This window comes from Lonchura striata, chromosome 1A (assembly GCF_050655825.1).
Source record: "Lonchura striata isolate lonStrDom1 chromosome 1A, ASM5065582v1, whole genome shotgun sequence".
Taxonomy (NCBI): Eukaryota; Metazoa; Chordata; class Aves; order Passeriformes; family Estrildidae; genus Lonchura; species Lonchura striata.
This window is the reverse complement of record NC_140741.1, coordinates 14,077,375-14,095,354: the sequence shown is the minus strand read 5'-3', so window position 1 is coordinate 14,095,354 and position 17,980 is coordinate 14,077,375. Positions and strand designations below refer to the sequence as shown.

The following is a 17,980-nucleotide window of genomic DNA, read 5'->3' as shown; positions in this document are numbered from 1 at the left end:
CTTTTCTTCCCCCTCCCTATCTTCCCTCACATACAGCAAAAAAAGGAGGAGAAATCCCCTCAAGCCCCCTAGGCAGAGGTCTGGAATGAGTGGCAGGCTCTGCTTGGAGGAGAGCCTGGATCCCAGTGGAAGGGTGGCTGCAGGTCAGGGCAGAGGCTCGTTTACAGAGGCTGGAGGGGCCCAGGAGCGCCCAGGGATCAGCAGCTGGGCCAGAGTAACATGGGGAGCTTGGGATACAGCAGAAAGGAGATCCTGGAGAGCCTTTGGGGAGCCCCAGGGCTGGAAGAGCCAAGGGTGTCACAGATCAGGACAGGGAGGTTTGGCAGTGATGCCTTAAGCAGCTGGAACAGAGGCTGGATGGAGTTAAGAGGAATTAAGTGGATATTTATTGAAGTGCCTTCAAAGGCCACACCCTGGCAGTGCTGGAGCCACAGCCGTGGCTCTGCCTGGATGGCTCCAAGGTGGGAGTAAAAGAGAGAAGACCAAGAAGGCTTGGTAATGAAACCTCATATTATTATAAGTTTTAGTCCATTTGCATATAGAATTTAACTGTCCAGTAATAGCTTCAAATTATGAAGTTTCATCCTCCTTGCTTGCTTGCCCACCCTCCTCTTTTTGTATTGTTTATGCTTTGGGCCTGAAGTTTGGAGAGATTTTTCCTGAGTGTCCAGCTAAAATAAGACTGTTTTGTCTTCACCGCCCTGTGAAAAGATCCTAGTAATACTTGATATAAACCTAAAGCTGCACACCAAAGAAGAATGGAAAAACTTAAAACCTAACCTAGCGTATCAGCAGAGCTGAGCAGGGATGCCATGATGGGAGTGGGCAGGTCACCGGCACTGGCACGGGTGTGTGGGAAGGAGCTGCCCTTGCTCCGAGTGAAATACTCTTGCTCCTGCTCCTTGATGAGTGCTCGCTTTACCCCTGAAATAATTGTTTTTAAAGCCTGCTCCTCTACAATCTGAAAATAGCCTTTTAGGTATGGCAGAGAGGTGACCCCACCAGCGCCAGCACTGATCACATTTTGTGTTGTTTCATAATCAGCAATTTAAAACCAAAGCAAAACAGAGTTTTCCAAGGATCTTGGGAATCCTGGGTTTACCGAACTCCCAGGCTGCAGAGACTCCACAAAGTCTGCGGCTGAGGGGAGAAAGCGCTGCGGATTCCCTCGGGGCTCAAGGCAAGATCTAATAAACAGCATAAGCTCTGGGGTATCGGGCTGTGATCTGCTAACCCTTACAATAATGCCTTGCACTAATTACGAGGTAACCCATGTGGGCTTAGATGAGGTAGATGCACTCTCCAGTAATAGATGTTAGAGCATTAAGTTTACCTCTTCTTGTGGGTGGGTTTTCTATCAGCAATACCACAACTTTATGAATAGTTGTCTGAGCTGCTCAGACAATTTATCAAAATAAAATGAGAAATGTGCTTTGAGGGAGGATGGAATTAAATAAATGAAGTTAACAATTGTAGAGTTAGGTCTAGAGCTAGTTAAATAATTTCCAACCTCTTTTTTTCATTTTCTTCCCTTGCAAAAGTTTGGGAAATATTCAAGTGTTATGGTAAACTGTTCTTTATTGTATTTATTCCATCTTTTTTCAGTACTTTAACAGTAACCTTCAGTAACATTTTATTTCATGTGAATAATGAGACATAAAGAGGAAGAATTATAGCTTCACAGTTATATGTTTACTGAAAACTATGGATTTTACTACATATTTGGTATATTCTTATCTATCAAGGGATCAAAAACACACTGTTGTATCCTGCCATAATTAAAATACTGAAATCCAAGTTTAATGACCAATTGGCATATTAATTTTTAAATCACCTGCTATAAAAATAATAACATAAATATTAAAATAATAACAACATCATTAGAGCAGCGAAAGGATACATTTAAAATTACTATTATGCTGGAATAAGTAATATAAAACGTTTTATACCCATCTGTAGGTCAGTCTAAATGTACTATTCTATCTCAAGTTATAAAGCCAGTGTACTTAACCCAAGGAATAAATTTTGTCTCAAAATGTAAATTTTTTTAAAATTGCAAAGAAAATATTAGCTTAATCTGATCTTCTCTCATGTTTCTGAGATGTATCTGAGTTTTTATTCCATAAATTTTCTGGTTTGCATTGTGTAGAGAGATTTTTCCCTCCCTTCCTCTCCCGCTCTCTGTTATCAACAATAAACTCTTGCACTGCAAATGTCAGAATGTGTGTGCTGTGCCCTGGCTGAAATGCTTTTCTGGACCCTGTTACAGGGGCCCTAGGTCCTGTAACAATATTCAGAATAACAATGGACAGGATCCCACTGAAATATTTAATTAAGGGGGTAACTGAAGAAAGGTAAGTCTTGGAGATATTCCTTGATGCACTCCCAACGATCCTTTCCATCCAGAAATGTGAGGAGCCCTAGGAGAATGCTTTTTTTGGCATAGTTAGATGTCCAAAAAGTATGTTCCTTATTCTGAAGTGGTCTCCCTGCTGTTGGCTAATATTGTAACATACTGGTGCTTCACATTGCTCTTTGCTCCTCAGATTGCTCACAGTCCCCTCATGGCTCGAACCATGTGATAAACACTTGAAATTCTTACTTCTGCTTTCCTGCACACTTCAGTGCCAACTCCTTAATCTTCAAGAACAAAACACCTAAATAACATATCTTCTGGCCTTTCATGCTTTTCCTAAACCTGCTTATTTTTCTTTACAGAGTACAACTCTTTTTTTTGCATGTTCTGCTTCTCTCCAGGCTGGGGTAACTCTTCTCTGTTCCATCATGCTCTATCCTCCTCTCTTCACTTACATCCCTCCAGGAACCTTTGCCTCTCAGAAACCCTCTGGTGATGACTCAGAGCAATAAAAATGTCAGATCCCTCTTGCTCTTCTCTGGATCTCTCTGAACCATATGGAAAGTCATGGAAAAGGGAGGCTTGCCCTCATTTCTGTCAAAGGCCAAGAGACCATAACAACAAAAAGAGGGGAAATCTGTGATGGAAATAAATTTTAACAATACTGAAAAGTATGGTTCTAATGCATTCATGTTTTTTGCTGGGATGTGATATTAAATAAAAGGATTCCATTTTTAAATATAGGTGGGTAATAAGGGACTGGTTTAAATAAGCAAAATATGCATTTACAGTCACTTGGTTTCCTACTTATGCTGGAAAATGCCAGTTTATAAACACAGCTGAAACAAGTGTGTCTGTGCATTTGAACACACAAAAAGGTGTTCTGGATTACAGGCCCATTTTCCTTCAATTTTTTGAGTCTACCACAAAAGAGTTTATTGTGGAAAATAGAGGAAAATAGAGGAAAATAGAGCTGAGAGAACTACTGTCTTTCTAAATTTTCACCAACAATTTCACTGCAGCTGAATATGCAGGGTGTCCTTTTAATTCCTCCATTGCCTAGGCAAGAAATGCAATTCACCACAATTTTAGCACCAGTTAATAACCATTCCATCCACTTTCAGCATAATGCTCACCTGCATACTGAAAAAATTTGCTTTGCTGAGTAACAAAGAGGTAATTTTTATCCTTAAGTTCTGTGCTGAACTACAGACTGTTTCTGGGCTGTAGGCACAGGTATCAACAGAATCTGTCCCTTTGGAGCAGATCTGAGCTGGGAACAGGAGAATGCAGCTATACATATAACATGAAATAGTACACAGTGCAGAAAACTCATGCAAAATAAAACAAAGACGTGGCAACCGTGTGTCACTGCACGGTCAATTATAAACATTTTTTCCTGTGGTTCTGCTGTAAAAAGAAACAAAATGCAGGCAGTATTGCTACACAGTTTGTCAGATTGCTGGAGAACCACAACTATGACAGACTGAGATTTTAAATAGCCATTAATAAAAATAGAGAAGATATGCAGTAAAATAAGGCCACATATTTTACATGGCTTTTTTTAAAAAAAAAGACTGTTAAAAGTCTGATATATTTTTTAAATTCTCAAGTCTCAGTCTTTCTCTTTGTTGGCATAGAAAAACTGACAAGGTAAATTAACCATTTTGCCTTTATTTTCACTGAATTTCCATTTCTAATCTCAAGTGTAATGTAATCCAGCCAGCTGCTTCTTTCCCCTCCTTCACAGGGGGATGTTTATTTACATCTATTCACTGAATTTAAAAATTGCAACCTGAACTTTATGGTAGAGATGAGGATATCCTTCTGACTGGTACTGTTTCCAAGAGCTCATGTTTGGCCCCAGTTCAGTAAAATGTGGTAATAAGGACTGACAGTCCTTATTAAAAGGAAAAAAAAAGATCTTAATTTGTACCTGGAAAAAACTGCTCTTGCTCTTCACTAGTGACAGTTGGAGACTCTCCATTCATTTAAACATATCCACCATTGCTGCTGTGATTGGATATAAAACCTCAGAAAGACAGGGTCTGGTTCTTTTTCATTGTAATGGTCAGAAATCCAGTGTGTGAACAAGCAGGTAGTCAGTATTGACCCATATAACTGTGAGAATACTCAGAATAATAGCAGTCCTTAACATTTGTCCTAATAATGCAAAAAATCTTGTCCTAAATATCACAACAATTCTAAGATTCCATATGGGCTGTGACTTGAGGAGAAAGAAAATTTCAGCCATCTCAAAATTTGCTTTATTCTTTGCCCGTTTTCTACCCTTTCCCACCCCAGTCTGAGTACAGTGGCTCAAGAGATCCTCCAGCATCCATTTATTTTCCCAGATCTTCTGCAATAACACAGAAATTGTAATAATCATTAAGCTTCCAAGTTAACTACTTTTTTTTCTCTACACCATGCACTAATAGTATATGACTGTGCTTTGCAGAATACTTAATTCTACATCAAATGGAAGTGAGTTTTGGCATTTTCCTTGGTTAGGAGCATCTTAAAATCTAATTTATGCCTTTTGAAGTTTTTATGTTGGGCTCATGTCTGGGAAGAGCAACATGTGGGCAGGCTATACTTGTAATTAATTGTTTGCTTTCTCTGGCTGCTCTAAGAATCTGTTCTTTGTCCTGTGTATCTGATAATGTCATGACTCTAAGGTTCTTTATAGCCATAGCAGCTAATGTACCTTAATGCATTTATATTTCAGAGTCTTCAGATGGGCTCCAAGCTGGGGTCTTGTTAACAGAAACCAGAGCAGGGTGGAAGCAGCCTTCCTGATAACCACACATTCGAGGCGTCTCATTGTGACTCTTCTCTCTTGCTGTTCCCATGAACGCTCCCATTCCCCTCACAGTCTAATCATCCTTATTGCAGTAGCAAACATCTTGCATTCTCTAATCTATTGTTTCTAATCTCACAATTTGTGCTCATCTAGAATGTCACTTTTACAAACAGAGACCGAGTCCAGTGCCTTCTGTTCCCAAAGCACAGGCATCCACCATGAGAGTGAGTGAGGAACCTTCTTATGTTCTGAGAGATTTAGGGTTCATGATTAAGATCCCCTTAACTTCCAGGTGCAAGGTGCTGGCTTTAAACATGGAGCAAGGGACTGTTAAGAAGTAGTACACAAACAGCAACACAAGAAGAAGTCGCTGTTATTTTTACCCTTTTGAAATCCAGCAGCAATGGACTCATTGCAGTTAGAATCTCATCTAACACAAAGTACCACGTGGAAATGCTGAACATCAGAGGCCCCTGGGAGGATTCAGTCTTTGCATCACCATCTCTCACCAGCAGGATTCCCACCTAAGGACATACTGAATAAGTCTGTCCAGCCTCATCACCTGCCAGTACTTTAAGAAAAATAGAAGAGGTACCCAGTGATAGTTGCCTGCCTTCACGGCACCTGTGGCTTAGAATTCCTCAGATCTCATGGAAATATTCATTCTGTATGTTTAGTGAGTCAGATGCACCCAAATACATGCTGTGGAGTTAGTCTAGGCATGTTCAGTTAAGTGTTCTGAGACATGGAGGTGTCAGGTTTCCTGTCTGTGTACTGGTGCTCCTGGAAAAACTTAATAATGTGGGTCTGCTGCATGTGCAGCAGTATTTCCTTCCAGGAGTCTGATACAGGTAACAAACAAGAGGAAAAGAAAAAGAGAACAGAAGAAATCTTTGCTTGAGGAAAAGCACTAACAAAAAGTAGTGTTCACTCTGTCCAAGCAGGACTGTCAGAAGCTCACTGTTATCAGAATGACTCTTGGCACAGTAAACAGCTGTTCAGTCTCCAAATTACACTTTTTTACCTGCTCATCAAAAGTTATTCAGGGCTGTACCATAAACCTGTGTTGTCTTCTACCATGGCAATGGTTGCATTTGATCTCTTTGACCATTTTCTGCCCAATTTAACCAGGCTGAGGTCTAATGTTAAATAATAATTTGCAGATTCATCCATGCTCAATACAAAAAATATAAATTCTGACATTTCAGTTTAAGCAGGTGAGAAGAACAGCAAGAAAGGGTATTTCACCAATCTAATTATTTAACGACATCAAAATAAAACCAGTAGGGTATTAAAAGTTAGTTGGGGGAAAAAGGCAATGAAGAGAAGTATGCAGGGCAGCAGAAAGAAAATACATGCTGGGATGAAAGAGAAAGGGAGTTTAAGCAAGTGATCTTTTGTCAGCAAGAGCAAAGAATATGAAACTAGAAAATACCATGGGATCTTCAGAATGGCAGCTGGATGTCCTTATTACTCATACTCTAACAGCTTTTAAAAGGGTGGTAAAATCCTAACTCAAAAAATATTCTCTTTTTTAAAATTATTTTTAACAAAGCATATGACTTTCACATTCAGAGGTTTCATTATAACCTCTGGAAACTAAGTGCTAACGTGTTCAGTTTTCATGTCTGCACTTCAGATTGAAAAAGGGGTCAGAAATGAGTTGCATTTTTTTCTCTTCTCATTTAAAAGAATAGATATTTTGACTCGTAAGGAGCCAAGTGCAGTTCACGTGCTTGGTTTCCTCTGTGCTGCACATAAAAACAGGAAAAGGCAGTTTTTGGCTGTGCTTCTTTTTATTGTTGGTTGTTTGACATGTTTTTCTTTTACAATTCACAGCAGGGAGCATTTATCTCTGTTATGAAAGCCAGTTGGGCCATTGTTAGGGAAGAAAGCTGCACTTCCCAGGAGGAAGTCAAGTGAATCTGCAGTGTGGTAGGAAGGCATTCTGCAGTGGAAGCCAACATGTGTTGGTACTGGAGGACTCTGTGCTTTTTGAAGAGGTGCTCAGCCACTCTCTGAGAAATGTCAGGTCTGTTCACTTTAAAAAAGAAAATATTTCTTCTTAAGTTTCCTTTTTCTGCCTCTTCTTTCCCTCCAAAACAGTGAGAAATATAGTGTTGTCTTATTAATAGTATTTCTGTTTACAGCCCTAATGTTGAAAGCTCATTTTGCCATTTTTCCTCAATCACAAATTCCTTAAACATTCATATCAAACATTGTCAATATGGCTTTGTAGCTCAGAGGTGTGTGTTGATTCCAAATTAGTCTACAGGATTTGATTCTACAAGTCAGTTTTTTGGCCAGAGCTTTGGTGCCATTACACCTTTGAGAAGACCCATAAGTTAAATTCATTCCAGGTTGAATAAATGTGATTTCATCTGTCTAGATCAAATAATAAAGTTAATTGTAAGTATCATCCAAGTCATTAATCAAAGATGGAAAGCTCAGACTGTGTGAAATTTCAAAGTGGACCTCAGTCAGGAATAAGTATCTGCTCTGTTCAGCAATATTCTGAAGTCAAACTTTGCATTTGCATAATGTTATTGCCAAACTCTGAATGAAGAACACAGAAAGTAAGATTTTCATCTTGATTTATATTGTATGACTTGGTCATATATGTGGTAGGGTTTAAAATACATAATTGAATTATTCAACCTTTTTTTAAAGTTATATACCCAGTGTACCAGATTGATATGGTTTGTTAATTTATTGGGTTAATCAAAGTATTGTGAAATCCTGTATTTATAATTAATAATATTTCTCTTGGATTAATATTTGTTTGTTAATTATTGGGTTAATCAAATTATTGTGAAATCCTGTATTTATAATTATTAATATTTCTCTTGGATGAGTATTTGTTTTTATACATGGCTTGCAAGCCAATAACTATAACTTTAAGACTAGACAGCAAAATAAGCATAAAACATAACTGGATTCTCACCTTTTAAACTGCTAGTCCAATGCTTCATTTTGTGCACTTGCTTTTGGGCTCAATTTGACCTTTGTAAAATATACAAAACCAGGAGACCAGACTGCAGACTTCATATTCAAACTTCTGCCTTGTGGACTGGGATTTCTTTAATACATTGGCTCTTCAACTGGTGTTTTAGTGCAAAGGCTGAGAATTGCCTGTGAAATTTCCATTGTTCCTTATGACTTTTGTTCTATTAATAATTCCTCAACAATTCAGTGTACTAGATTGCCTCTGTGGGAAAATATTTATTCCAAGAGATCTCACAAAGATAAAATGCTCATTGAATATAGCTCCTCAGTTCTGGCTGAGGCAAAATAACAGTACAAGAAAAATAATTGGTTCTAATGAAAAAAAAAAAAAAAAAAAAAAAAAAACCAAATCAAACAAATTCCAGAGGGGTATATTTTAGTTTGTTTTACTAAGACTTAAGAATTCCATATAGCAAGAATTATAAGCTTCCTGATCAAACTGTATTAAAAGTCCAAAGTCCATTTCACACTTGAACTCCTCTGTGTTCCAGCTATTTTTATCTGAAGTTATACAAGACTATGTCCATGGGTAAATCATCTAAAAGTATTAAAATCTACAGATATCCATTATTTAGGACATGAACTGACATCCACTTCATTGTAAAAAAATAAAAAAACATTTTGGTAACTCTTGACACAATGTACAATATAGGTTTTTTTTGCTTGCATGGACTGTAATTGGGAAGTTTTGGCACAGTTTCTTGCTTATGAAACTTACATCAAGATAGAAATGACAAATGTTTGGGACTGAAGTATTTCTTCTTCTATTTCTGGAATAGAAAAGGACCTAGAAAGCTTTAGATGGTGAAGGCACTTCTGTATTGATACAAATCATATTGTAAGTCTAAAATGTCAAGACTTAAATTTGTCAATCAAGGGTTATATTTAATACAAGGGTTCAGAGCTTTCCAGGAGAAGAAACTCATTCCCTGGCAATGGATAAATTCCAAAAACATTTTGAATCTGAGATCAAAGTGATTTTGTAGACTTGCTAGGTTTGCATCCATTAGCAGAGGTTACTCCTAAAGAGCAAATACTTGTCTTTGAAATGAAGTAGACTGCCTCAGGTATCAGGTGTTTCCAAAAACATTCCCCACAGAAAAACACACAAAAAAATCTTTCTCTCCCATTTCAAGGCATATTAGTTTGTCTATGAATTCATATCATCCTAAAGTATATTTTAGGAAGAAAGTAAAAATATTTCCAACAAGGCTGTTTATTTTGCTTACTATCTGCTACCTCCTCCTGAGACTGCTTTTTTCCTTGACATGAAAAAATAAATGAATGACTCATCAGGCTTCAGTGCATTCCTCCTTCTTAGAAGCACTTCTTAGAAGGAGCTAAAATTTCTGCTGGAGTCTACAATAATATTCTCATGGAATTCAGAAATGGGTAGTTCACACAGGACAGAAATTAATTTTAAAAGAAATTCAAGAAAATACTGAAAACTCAGTACAGATATTCCACTGAAACTTGGAAAGTAAAGAGGATACCCTTGAAGATAAGAATATAAAACATGTTATTGGTGTCATTATGAGGGACAACTGAGTGAAATTTCACTAACACACACGATCACTGTTGTCTGTGTCCTGTCTCTAAAATAATTTAAACATCTTTCCATTTTGAAAATAAGTAAATGAAAACTATGTGCTATATCACATGCAACAAAAATCATATCTAACAGATTAACTGTAGGTTCCATTAACAGACCTAAAGCTGATCTTTAGCCATCAGTTTGTACAGCTCTGCCCCTACATGCATTTTTATTGCTGGTTTTGCCTGCTCTAACTGTGCATTAAAATCTGCTGTCATAATAAACTCTTCAACAAAAAAACCCAGCAAAGCTTCTCACAAGTAAATTCAATCCCTCTCACAATTTGCCTAATTTGGTTCCATGTTGCTTGTCACTGTTGTTTTTTTTTTCTGTAATGCAATAGCATTTGTAGGTCCCTGCAGGATCAGGAGCTGGCTGTGTCAGACACTGTGCAAATAGACAAGGAGAGACAGTCCCTGTCCCTGAGCACTCCTGGTCAATAGACCCAGTGGGGAGGGAAGCAGGAGGATGGGGCACTGAAGTTGATTTTGCCTGAGGTCACTAGTAGTCATTAGTAGTTTTTGGGAAAGAAACTGATCTTTCTGCTGCCCCTCCAAATCCTTTCCATAAACCTCTCATATGCTGATTAAAATTTTCTTAAGCATTTGCAGTCATAGTGTTGTCCTTTATTTGAATTTCTGTGTAGAGTGCTGGGTGATTTTCATGCTACAAAGCTGATCCCAGTTCCTTTTGGTGATATTGGAATACAGTTTGCCAGCCTGATTGGCCTCTGGGGTTATTATTACCTCATAACTGGAGACTCTGCTCCAAAGATTCTGAAAACCTGAGCAACCTGACCTAACTTTGACATTAGCCCTGAGCTAACACGGGATAGAACTGCACTTCCAGCCTGGATGAGTGAACGATTATGATTTTAGTGGTGACTAAGTTACTTCATTCTTATACTTTTTTATAGCTCTGGCAGAACATCACCTAATTCTGAGGGAGTTCATTTTACCCATTCTGTAAACCCAGCACCCTTTGCAGGTAGGCAGGAGCTTTTCTGGAAAAATGTTCAGAGCAACATTTTCTTTAGGAACACTTCTAAACACTGACTATTCTGTTACTGCTATGTATTCTGTTCTCTTGTTTTCCACTCTCTCACAGTCTTTGTTATCAAAGAAGTCTGAATGAAAGGGAGACCTTTCCATCTGAAGAGTTAATCTTACTCTTGTACCTATTCCTCACTTGAAGCCCTGAATTGTGTCCACAGGAGCTATTTGTGAAAGGTTCACACAGAGGGTAATGGCAGTGGGGGCAGGTGGAATCCCAGGAAACAAAAATACAATTCTTATATGAACCCATCTCCAAAAAGAATGCAAAGAAAACACATTCAATGCAAACACTCTTTTAGTGAAACCTTATGGTCATAAAGTCAAAGGCAACAAAGTCATAAGTTTCAGCACTAGGGTTTTGTGGTTTTGTTGCATTTTCTCATTGAACTTTTAGCTTTTGTGTCTGTCTGCCATCCTGATTTGCCGTAGTGGATCTGAGTTAATGTCCGAGGTAAAAGTTTCTATTCTAAATTTCTGACACAAAGCCACCTCTATTAGGCACCATGGCTTAAGTTTGCAAACTTTAAGCACAAGTATGTTAAAAAACCAAAAAAATCCTGAAATTTCTCTGATTTGAGCTTTCTGTTTTTCCAGGTGTAAAAAAAATCTACAGTTATGTTACATTAATAGAAAGCTTTTGTACTGAGTTTTTTCTTCAGTGCTTTTGGGTTTCTCATACAGTGGGACATTATGTCATCTATTCATTTCAACTTCTTTATTTCTTCATTGAGTTTGCAATCAACTTCTTCAACAAAAGTAAGGCCTCTGAGGGACCCACAGTAACCAAGATCACCAGGAAAGCTGCACAGACATCTAAGCCTAGCCTAACTCCCAATTTGGTACAAATTCCTCTTGCATGGAATGGGTCATGTGCGTGTTAGTTCAGACCTGTGACACACAAAGCAGTGTTCACGTGGCTGACTCTGCAATGTGTTGTCATGCCTGAAGAAAGGCACACCTGTGGTGGCTTCAGTTTTTCCTTCCTAGCTGAGGCTGGTTAGTGGCTGAATTACCTGGTGTCATGGTTTGACACTGGCACAATGCCAGTGCCCCCATGAAAATGTGATCCCTACCTTGAATGCTGTGAAGTGGAATCTAGAACAGAGCAAAGCAGGCCCAAGCTTAATAACAGGAAAAAACTTTATTAAACTACTACTACAAAAGAAAAGAGAAAACTAAAGAAGGGGAAAAAAAAAAACACACAAAGATCCAAATGAAAACCTTGCAAAACATTCCTCCCCCCACCACCCAACTCCAACAAACCACAGTGAGACACAATCTGGACTCCAATCAGGTTTCCACCCCTCAGACAATCGATACTCAGTCCTTCGAGGGAACAGAGTCTCTCCTGTGCCACAGACCCCCCAAGAAACACAGCTCCACATCCTGTGCTTCCATGTCACACCTGGCACCGCCCAGAGAAAAAGTTTGCCATGGTGACCCTTCTCCTTTCCATGCACAGTGCTCTCACCACCAATGCATGGAGGGTCAGACTGCCTTTAGGATTTTTCCTTTCAAGGATGCCCTGCCAAGAGGGGAGAAAACAACAGTTCAGTTTTTCTTTGTTTGGGACCACAGTCCCCCCCATTTTCCCCTGGGGCCGAGGGCTCAAGAACAGAGATCTTCTTCTCTTCTCTTTCCTTTCCAGGACAAGGGGCACCACCACAAACCCCCTAACCTTTTCTCTGTTCACTCCACTTTTGTCTTTTTCCCAGCTGAAGCAGGTCTCTTGACTCACTGGCATCCTCCCAAAACACAGTCCCTCTTGAAGGAGAAGATTTGGTTCAGGTTGTGGCTAACATGGAAAAGTCCAGCCAAAAGCCACTCCTTGTTCCCCTCCCATCCAGAATTCCTCCTTCCAACATCCCATCCCAGGGTCCAAGGTGTCCCTCTTCCTCTCTTTCAATTCGATGAGGGGAAAGGAAAATTCACAAAGCTTTCATTTCTCAAGGAAGGGTTAAAAGTCCGAACTCCCAGGATGGCTCAATGCCCGGACATTCAGCAACTCCCACGCACTGGGCACCTTGCAGCAGCTCCCCCCGCTCCTCCTTCCTTGCGGCTTTCTCTCTCCCTCTCGGGAGAGGAACTCTGGGGGGGGGAAATGGAGACATCCCAGATTTCTTTCACCCTTCCATCTGCAGGGGCCAACCCGGTTCCAGTCCTTCCACCACCCTTGGGGCTTTCGGCCTACCTTTCTCAGGCCATGGGGCTTCCCCTCCCCCACCCAGCTGGTTGCTGGGCGGGGGAAGGTCTGCACTGCACGCTGACCGGAACCAAAGAGAGCGAGTTCCCCTGGGAATTCTGCTTTTAACCCTCTGTGTTCTCAGAGGCGTGTCTACTTTCAATTGGTCAATATCTAAATTGACCTCTTCCTTCCGGAAAAAATTCTCTTTCCGTGTCAAACCACGACACCTGGCCAGTGTTTCAGCCTCCCACCTTTGTGAGTTTAACTCAGGTGCTTGATTTCCCCGTCACCTTTCTCTAGCTGTAAGAATGGGTTGGCTGTTTGGTTTAGAATTATTCTAATGTTAGTGCAGTGACCAAGATTTGAAATTAATATAAGAACTGAGGCTTCCCTACTGCAGTGTTATTTTTACTGCATGGAATTTCCTTTACATTAAAAAAAAAATGCAGTCACCTGAATTTTATTGCAAAAGCCAACATAAATCAGGTAAAAGAGATTGTAGTAAACTTTCTCCATTCTCTGCTGAATGAAGCACAGAAGATAATATCTGAGTATCTTTTCACTCATTTTAAAACTCCAGCAAACCTAGTATAATGCTAATGAATAGCGACTTCAACTGATTTTGTGAAGGTACCTAACAAAGGGCATTTCCTAAACTCTCCTGGTTGGTGCTGCCACCCTAACATTATTTTTTTTAAATTTTATCAGCAATTTTTATTTCTGTAATGCATTTGCTATTGTTCAATAAACAAAAATATACTTTAGCAGTAATGACACAGTGACATCCTATGCTTGATTCAACACTTAAGTTTTAAAGCTGTTCTGTGGGCCAGCTGGAAAGGAGATACAGAAAAAGAGTATAGAACATTTTTTTTTTCTCTTTCCTGTCTGACCAGAATCCATTGCAATGGAAAACATAAAAATTCTATGTAGAGATATGGTTTTTGGAGATCTGTCTCTAATATAGGTGTGACTACTCGTGTTCTTGATTCTTTTGTTTTGAGAGAAACCTGAAATGAGCTTAAGTTTGCTGTGTTTAGAGGTGAAATGTGAACTACAAGAAAATTGTGTTAAGTCTGAAAAAAACCAAAAATAGGGTCTTCCCATCTTAAAAAAAAATAAATTAAAAAAATTAAAATTTACACAATCCCAAGGAGCTGTTACTTGTTGCTGATGTAAATGAGAGGAAGAAAAACTATTTCCATCTGCTGGGCAACACACTAATGCTGCAAGCAGAAAAAGTATTTGGGCACATCTAAAAGATTCATGATGATCAGTAAATTGTTGAGTAAATTCCTAAACCTGAATCTATGCTCACAGCCCATGAATCTCTCTATGCTCTTCCCTTGGCACTGATGATCTGAAGCATCTCCTCAGCACTGGGCAGCTGCTCAGTGTGTGCAGCGCGGGCACCCCGAGGGATGTTGGCATCCAGAGGTGTGGGATTCCTGCAGAGAAAGCAGGGCAGAGAGCAAGCTTTAGCAGCTGGCATTTGCAGGTGGTTGTGATGTCTTAGGATTTTAGCCTTTATATTTTTCATACATTTGTAATCCTGCTATTGTTTATTGTATAACTCTAAAGCTCCATAGCCTGCCAGCAACTGTTGTCCTATTTTATTCAGGCAAAACAATTCCTCTCTGGGCCTGGGACTCAAGGATACCTTACTGCCTCGGCCACCAAAAATTACAAAAAGTGAGTTGGGGATGAGCAAACTGGGGGTACATGACTTCATTACTTGAAGCTGTAATGGGAGGATAAACCACTGATATGTAAATGGACCAAACCTACACCTGTGTGAAAAACTTGTGACCATCGTCCATCTCAGGTGTAGCCTCTGCGAGGCTTTTGGGTGCCCAAGGTGTACATATTGAAGTCCTTTAATAAATACCCATTTTTATTCTCTTAATCTTGTCTAGACTCTGTTTTAGGTAGCCACTCCAATGCATCAGTCAGGGCCAGGCAGTGTGAGCAGGGTGAGGAGCTGGGGCTGCAGAAAGCAGTGAGGAGCCTTCTCCCATGGGAGATGGGTCAGCAGGATGCTGGTGCTGAGGTGTAAGTGTGAGCTAGGCTCAGGGGTGTCTGCAGCTATGCTGAGCTCGTGAGAAAGCTGAGAGCTCCTGGGGACTCAAACTCACCTGACTGTAGTCTTTAGGTGGGGATTTGGAGGAGGGGAAACAGCTTTTCATGAAGACACAGAGGAAAGCTACTGATACTGTGCCTGTTATTTGGGGGCTGTTTGGAGCCTTTCTGAGGGAAAGCTGCTGCCATTAAAGGGACTTCTGTGTGAGCAGAAATGATGGTGCAGAACAGGACTCTCCCCCACTGCCCAGGAGCTTCCTCTGTGGGTGGCAAAAGCCATTGGGAGTCTCCAGGTGGAGCTGAGCTCGTGACTGAGGTGTTGGGACACCCCAAGGAGCTCTCTTGGAAATACATCTGGGACTACACATCATTCTGAATGCTGCATTAGTTTTCTGGCTTGTGAGGAGTCAGATTTATTAACTATTTGTATACTTGGACTTTAGTGTACTGGGCAACATATCCTGCTCTCGTAAGTGCTAATTGCAATAGGAAATATGCACATAATCCCACATCCACTGCCATTTTCCTCTAACAGAATAAGTTTCTAGAAAACAAAATTAAAACATGTATGTGATAAGAGAAAATGCTTACAACTTGACTTTATTTCACCTTAGATCTCAGTGTTTTCTTAAATGTTAAACTGCTTGGTATTAATCAAGTCAAGCTGGTTAAATTTGTCTTTTTGATATTGCAAATGGAACTCTGTTTTATAGCTTGAAAGATTGTTTTTTGAGAATATAAAGTTTTGAGAACCTTTGACTGATCCTGTAGTAAAATATTTTACTGCAATTTAATTTGCCTGAACAAATATTTTTAGAACATTAACAGAAATTTATGTCATAAAATAATTTCATGTACAAATATTTATATACGTGGTCCCAAGGAAGTCAAAAGTGTCATGTTTTTATAGAAAATAAACAATACAGCATATACTCTCCATACAGTATGTATTATCTAAAATGAGGGAGGAGGGAAGTTTCTTTCACTATCTCCCAGAAAATATCTTCCATTTAGAATACAGCTGTTAAAGGTTAGCAAACCGAAATTTTACTTTGTAGTACTGATACACCAAGAAACTCAAATACAGAAGCAAAAAGATGCTTTTGATGGAGATTGAAAAGCAAAACAGTGACTGCAACTTTAGGACCTCTGTGTGTTGTAGAGGGCAGCCTTTAGTCACTAAATCTTCTGTCCCACACATCCTCTGTTCAAATTTATTGCTTTTCACAGTGAACAGTAAGAAGCTGCTACTCATAGAATATTTGGGGAGAAGTTTGTAATGCAACTTAAACCCAGAATTGTTGAATCCTTGCTTCAAGCCCTCACCCTTCTGCTGATGTAGTTAAAGCCTAGACCTGAGCTAAACTCCCTCTGACCCTCAGTGAGGAACAAGGGTCCTTGTTATGCCCTGAGCTCAGCATAAGGAGATGAGTTCTACCTTGCATATAATGTAAATAATATTTATTTAAGCCAGCTCACAGCCAGCTCACAAGTGCCCTCATTCTCAAATCAGAATGGGCTGTTTTCATTGCTAATTTGCCCTCCTCCCCTGCCAGATGCAGTTACAACACTTGCTTCTCAAATCTGCCAGGCTTCACCTATTTTTTCACAAGCTCTCAGACACCTGTTGTAGCACGTACTGTCATGGAGCTGAAGGAGCTAGTCAGGCTTAGGCTGGGCCAACACAAAGCTCTCCATGACTGATGGGCAGGCTCTGCTCCAGCTGCACATCCCTCCCCTCCCTGCTCTGTCTATCATCCTCGAGATCCATCTCTGAGCCAATTCACAAAGCTGCATCAGTCTCACTTTAGTGCCCCAGAAAATTGTGGAAAAGATTATTCTGGAATGGACTGAAAAACACCTGGAGGACAGCACAGTCATTGGTCACAGCCAGCATGGCTTCATGAAAGCAAAGTTCTACTTGTCAAACCTGATTTCCTTCTATAGGACGGTAAGTAAGACATCTGGCTGATCCAGGAAAGCCAGGAGATGAACCTTTTTGGACTTCAGCAAAGCTTTTGATGCTGTTTCTCACAGGATTCTTTTGGACAAGCTGTCCAGTCTACAGCTGGATAAAATGATGGGTGAGCAACAGGCTCATAGGCTGAGCAGAAGGGGTGACAGTGGCTGTGGTGGCATCAGGCTGGCTCTGGTCACTAGTGGACTTCTGCAGGGCCCCATCATCAGCCCTGTGCTCTTCAGCTTCCTAAGTAAAGACCGGGATGCAGCACCCTAAGGAATACTTGGTCAGTTTTCTGATGACTCTAAACTGGGAGGAGCTGTGGACTCCCTTGATGGCAGGGAGCCCTGCAGAGAGACCTCTACAAATGGAGCTGGGCAATCACCAACCATGTGAAGTTCTACAAGGGACAGTGCCAAATTCTGGGCCTGGGATGGGGCAGCCCTGGATACATGCACAGACTGGGAATGAGGAATGAGAGGCTGGGAAGCAGCGCCAGGGAAAGGGACCTGGGGGTCCCAGTCAATGGCCAACTCATGAGTTGGACATGAGGCTGCAGTGTCCTGGAGCCAGGAGGGACATCCCTGTCCTGGGGGCATCAGACACAGCTGGGCCAGAGAGGGATTGTCCTGCTCTGCTCTGGGACAGCCTCACCTCAAATATTGTGTGAAGTTCTGGGTGCCACAATATCAGAGGGACATTAAACTATTAGAGAGTGTCCAAAGGAGAGCACGAGGATGGTGAAGGGCCTTGAGGGGAAGCCATGTGAGGGCACTTGGTCTGTTCAGCTGGAGGAGACTGAGGGCAGACAGCGCAGTCACAGCTTCTCCTGAGGGGAGGTGGAGGGGCAGGCACTGAGCTCTGCTCTCTGGGACCAGGGACAGGACCTGGGGAGAGCCTGAAGTACTGTCAGCAACATAATGCCTCTTTTCAAAGTGCTTC

At 40.6% G+C, this 17,980-nt stretch overlaps 1 long non-coding RNA gene across 1 annotated transcript; it reads right to left on the bottom strand.

The window, feature by feature from the left end:
• Positions 1-11,936: 11,936 nt before the first annotated feature.
• Positions 11,937-17,542, bottom strand: LOC144246313 (uncharacterized). Its single transcript, XR_014952005.1, has 2 exons — positions 13,006-17,542; positions 11,937-12,902 (listed from the first exon to the last, which is right to left on the bottom strand). It is a non-coding gene; the product is annotated as an uncharacterized LOC144246313 (long non-coding RNA).
• Between the last annotated feature and the right edge of the window lie 438 nt (positions 17,543-17,980).